Here is a 6,000-nt window from a genome sequence, read left to right on the forward strand (position 1 = left end):
AAATAGGGTTTATATCTTCCTTTTTAAAAGAAAAAAAAGTAAACGTAACTAAATATTTCATCCAATAATCAAGGTCTGAACAGTTTTTCAGGCTTGGAATACATAGCAACATAAAGGTAATTAAAACAGCAGCCTTGCATCTTTTAAAGGAGGAAAAAAAAGGCAAAGAAAATGGAATGGGTGATGTGGTACTAGAATTTTAATCCTGATATAATTCATTTCTGTTACATTGAGGATTCAATCATAATTAAGCCATATACACAGATTAAATTAACAGAAGCATTTCAAATAAATGTTGGTTTCAGTCATCAACTACCCATGAATTCCTGCCCAAGGATACTTAATCAGGATTAAATTTTCTATGAATAATTGAAAAACAAAATACTCACTGGATTTGTTATAATCCATGTTGGCACTGGGTTCTAAGTAGTTGCCATCTTCCATCCATTGTAATAAAGCCATTCTACTTTGTGATGCCCTAGCATCCAGAAAGCCAGTGTAAATATATACTTTATTGAAGTGCCTATTTATAGAGTATGATTAAATCATGCTGACACTTTTTTTTCTTTCATAATAAGAACATACCTATTGCCATTGTGAGTGAAATTTTTCATTTTGGATTTAGCTTAGTTTAAATTTCATACATGTGTGTTTCTTCACAAAATGAATTTTATTTTCTAGTAAATCAGTGTTTGCTTCTTCTTAACAGTGTGTATTTGATTATGTGTCTGTGAAAATGTGAAGACATTGGTTCTAGCTTTAAAATAGCCATAAGTTTTCCATTTATCTTTGCCTCATTTGTGAGCATAGTTGAAACAGAAGTCTGTTCCATTTTAGTTTAGAGGCAAAACTAGATATTTGCCTTTGACTAAGGCAAAATGGCAACATGACAAAGTTGCTCATTAAATCATCTCCTTTCTTATTGTTTGTAATTCAGATCAAGAATGGCAGGTTGAGGCTGGAAAAGATGAGATATTATGATTTCACACCATCTTTAGAATGATTAAAAGATTAATTATTACATTCCTCTGATAACCACACAAAAATATTATTGGTTAAAATTTCAGTCTTTATTTCCTTGCTTATCTCTGTACTTTTCATCTTCTCAAGAAAAAAGCATCCTGGTTTTGATAAGTCTCCAATAATGTAGTAAAAGGGTTCTATCTGTCCTCATGTATAAGGCTTCAAATTCGCACATAAAATAGAATTTTCTGATAGACACAAGTACTGCTTTACACTTCATGATCCATCATGATAAAAGTTTTAATCTATGCAAAAAAACCTCTATGTGACTTTCAGAAGAGGCACTCCATTTGTTTTGTTCTCCAACAGTGCTGTCTTACTTCCTGTAGTTCTTCTGACTTGACTTGGTCAGTGTTATGATACCATTTACCTTATTTTCACTTTATAGATACACCCCACAACAAACCATGGTTCATTAGTGTAAGCATGAAACATAAGGTGTTGTCTTTTGCATCCTTCCCACATTGCCCCATATGTCAACAGGTAACATTAGTTTCTTCGTTTGGCCTTGGATCCAGTTACTTGAAAATAAATCTTAATTTTGCTCTTAATGTACTGTAGCAATGAAGTATCACTTTCTCATGGGAAGTGGTACAAGGGGTCTCTTAGCAGATAAGGAGTGCTCACCAGTTTGGTGTTATTAAATAATAAATGCACACTGTAGCAGTATGTCACTATGACTGCAGTAATACTCAGTTAATTTGGTGCAGGATATCTTGGGGAGGTGGGAAATCTTCAAGTATGACTAATGGACAAAGCCTCATACTTAACCTGTACTCTGTGTTGTAACTTACTGCCTCTGATCATGCCTGAGGAGTGGTTCAAGTATGTAAAAGTCTTTCTCTTCTTTCTAACTTACATCTCCTGGGAGAACAGCTGATAAGACTTTGCTTTTTTCATGCTTATCCACACTGTTACCCATTCTATCAATTTGATTTCATAACTTCATCTTGAAAAAATAGCTTCCAGCCTTCTTCCAGTTGTCCTCACTCCATGCATCTCAACTTGAAAACTATCCTTCTAAAATGTTATTTCTGTCATCAAAAAAAAAAAAAAAAAGTTTTCTGTCACAGACTGGGGCTTTTGTGTGCATCAGGGAGTGCTGTGCCCTACATCAGGACTGCATTAGGTGACAGCAGTGGACAGAAGCACTCCTCCAGTGCCCCCATAGCCCCAGTGTGTTCGAGGTGTGTATTTGTGCCTGCTGAAAGCTGCCTGGGGAATGTTTGCGGAGAGCTTCAGCAGTTCCAGGCTCCCTAATGCCTCACCGCCGCACGGGGCCGAAGCAGGGTCCCGCTGCAGGCAGCACTGCCCCTGCTGACCATGCTGAGCAGCACTGTTGAGGTCAGAGGACAGCAGCTCGCCTGAGAGTTTCTGTGCACTCTGTTTAAATAAAGTTGGGGTTACCGTGTCTGTTCATTCTATTACCTGTGTGTTTCAGTGCTTGCAAAATAGGAGTGTGTGTTGACAAGACTGCAAACTGAGGTTGGTTGGGCTCTGAGGAAATCCACTTCTCTGTGTGAGAGGGCATCATTTGGCCAGCCATCACCATTTCTGCTAGTGCAGATGCCAGTTTGTGTCAGCTGTGATTTACTTGTTGGCAGGGAGGATCTCAGTGTGGTAGACAAAAGGGTGAGATCACCAACTCGATCTACAAGACCCCCCACAAGCTCTCAGGAGGGATCATCCTGCATTGCTCCTCACCAGCAGCGTGGAGGCTGGAGCCATTCTGGGGCTCATTGCGAGTCTCCTCAGCTCTTCACTCCCCTTCCATGTAGACTGTGTTTATTGTATATTTATTTAAAGTGCTTCAGGTAGGAAAATGAATATTTACAATTAAATATATGTAAATGGAAGTAGAAAGACTTGATTGGAAAAATACCAAGTTTCTAATACATATTACAATACTAAGACCTCCCACACAAGATAAACGTTTATAGCCAGATCTAAATGAATATTTCTTTCTGGTTCCTGTGCCAGTGGAAAGCCATGGAAGTACCAAGATCTTTTTGTTTGCATCTCAATCCTCTACAGAACTGGAAGAACGCTTCATTTGATTTGGTTTTAGTTTATTCTGTGCTATGTCCTGCCTCTAATTGATAGAATAAATGTTTATGGGGCTGGCCAACGCTGATCTTAGGCTGTGCCTTTTAACTCTTCGTGTTACTATGCAGTGTACAAAGAGCAGGTTTTTGCGAATGTCAGACATGAAAAGAGAAATTACTGAGCTGGTTTTCAAAGGATCCTTCTTTTCTAACTGCACTGATCTGACCAGGCTGTGGTTTTCCAGTGAACGCTAAGTTCCGATTCCAGTTTTCCTTAAACCATTATTTTCTGCAAATTTATTTCCTGCCTTGTGAATTCTCTCTCCCACTGTGCTCTCTCTGCCCTCCCCTCTCTCCCTCTCTCATACATATGATTTTGAGTGTAATGGGTGTCATTTCTCTCTCTATCTCTCCATCTGTTCCCACGATCAACACTCACAGTCCAGCCCCTGCTTTGCATGTAGTGTGTGTGTATTCTCTTTATCCCTGGCCTGTTTTGATTTCGCGCTTTTCCTGTCTCTCCTTTGCCCTCTGTGCCATCTTTCTAGTCTCCGTAGCCATCAGAGACCTGAGGGTGTGGTTTGACATTGCAGCTAATTTGGGCTGTTAGCTGTCAAAAATAGTGTCCCTGTTCCCCTGGCTACACACTGCTCTCGCTTCCCTTGAACTGACACTGGCTGTCACCTTGCAGTTTGGGTGAGAAATCGAGGAGTTAAACTGGTAAAAAAAAACAGCCTTTAGCAGCAGCCAAAGAAAAAACAATTTAGTTCTCAATTATTTTAGGTCACCAAACCAGGTCCAACAAGTTGTTTGTTGAGTGCTGGTGATACTGCTGGAGATGGGGTCGGAAAGGCACATTGAAGAGAGGCCAGAACCCCTTTAGAAGTCTGGCTGGTCAGTCTTTCACAAGCTGTCAGCCTTTTAATTCCTCCATCTCTCTTCTCTAGGTCTCCTGCTGCATTTTGCATGCTGAGATTTGGACTGTCCCTGCCCTCAACCACTGTCTCTCAACAGGAGTGTGTCATTAGGGGCAGAGGGGTTCCAGCAAAAGAAAAACTCTTCATCTGCTTTAAAGTGTGTTTTAAATTGAAGTTGTGCCTTTGCAGCCTTAAAAAGGAGCTGGGAGGTGTCACAAGCAGCCCCCAGTTTAAGGAATTATTTTTGAGGAGAGAAAAACCATGAAAACAGACACGACTGGAGTGGGTGCCATTTTTTTCAACAGATGGTAACTCTGTGGTAGAAGGCAACCAAGGACATCCCATGGCTTTTTACAAGGTCTGCCTGTGGGTAAAGGAGAGACTTAATCCTGACAGCTGCAACCAAAGAGCAAAGGTTTCCAGCAGTGGGTGCTCTGGAAGGTTGCCTTTGTCTCTCGGCTGAGATGCGTGACTTCAGGAAGCTCTGGTGGGATGGGGAGGATCTGTCTCACCCTGCGTTCAAGGGCTCCTGAGTTTGTCCAGCCTGGTGAGTGAGTTTGGCTTCTAATTCTTCTGCAACACCCCCCTCCAAAAAAAATGAATTAATGGAATCTGAAAACAAGGTATGTCAGTAATCTCTCCTTCTTTAATACAGTAGCCACAGCTGAAAGAGTGTATGTGTACCTTGTTAGTGTATACTTGTTTTTGCTTAGTTTCTCACCCTTCCAGCCTCTTTTAAAACAATGGCATTATTTTCAAATCAAATTTTATAAAATGAACATTGGAGTTGTTAAGAAGAGATCAAAATTTACATAAGGCTTCTATGTAACCTATTACCTATGAAAATTTACTTCAGGCTGAAACATGTTTTCCAAAGTTTACAGCATACAAAACAAATGGGGTTTTAAAATTTCTTTACTTATGATTACCTTAAATTGTGTTTTCTAAAAGGGAAGGGGAAAAAAAAAAAACCCTTGGAACCTTACCAGTTTAATTTGCATTTTGGCTCTGATGTAACTCAAAATAGATTAGATTAAAAAAGGAAATTTGGCAAGTGATTACTCAATTACATGATTTTACTGCTTTGGTATTTTGAAAATAAAAATGAACAGATCTGTTTTACTTTGAAAAGCGCCTCATGCACGTGTGCTGTAACCACTTTTCAGAAACCATATGGAAGGTTCCATACGCTGCATATGGCAATCCTACCAAGAGCTCAGATATGTATTCCTGCGATAGACTACACAGGATTCAGTCGGATCAGGGATATTAATGTCTACGTTCACATAGTGCTGTATCATAGCACAGCAGGGTAGTGAGTTGGTGTGAAACATGGCAAGTTCCCAGTGACAGGGCTGCATGGCTCCTTTTTCATAGAAAGGAACTAAAATTGCTTGGAGCAAGTGCCAGGCCAGCAAGATTGGAGGAATTTTGGGAATTACCATTTTGCAAGATAGAAAAGGTGAGCAGCATCGTAGATACATTCAGAACATTTCATCATCTAGAGCTATGGTAGCTGCTCATCTCTAGCCTTCATGCCAAGGGTAGGAAGCCTCTGCTGGCCCCTGGAAGACCAAGCAAGTGGTGACAAACTCCCTAGAGTAACAAAGCATTGATCCTCCACATGGTGAGAGATGGGGTAGTACTGTGTCTTAAACTGGGTATCATTAGGATTATCTGTAATTCCCATCACCCTCTTTTCATTAGCAAACTGGTAGGAGAAGATGGACCATCTGTCGCGCCATCACTGACGTGTCCCCTTGGAGTCCCTAGGGCTATTTGTGGTTTTTCAGGTCTCTGAGAAATACAACGCTTTTGCAAATGTTTGTTTGGTGCCATGATCTGATCACTTGCCTGTCCTGCTCTGTAGAGCTGCTTGGGTCCTTAAAATCTCCTCCACGTGCATGTGTGCAGCTGTCCCCTCAGTGCAAACATTACTGTGTGTCTGTTCCTTCACAAAAAGGCAGCATCCCTGGCAAGGGATTTCACCAAAATAACCACAGCTTCAAATGACA

The sequence above is a fragment of the Pyrgilauda ruficollis genome, unplaced genomic scaffold (genome assembly GCF_017590135.1).
Source record: "Pyrgilauda ruficollis isolate IOZ18807 unplaced genomic scaffold, ASM1759013v1 scaffold44, whole genome shotgun sequence".
Classification (NCBI taxonomy): domain Eukaryota; kingdom Metazoa; phylum Chordata; class Aves; order Passeriformes; family Passeridae; genus Pyrgilauda; species Pyrgilauda ruficollis.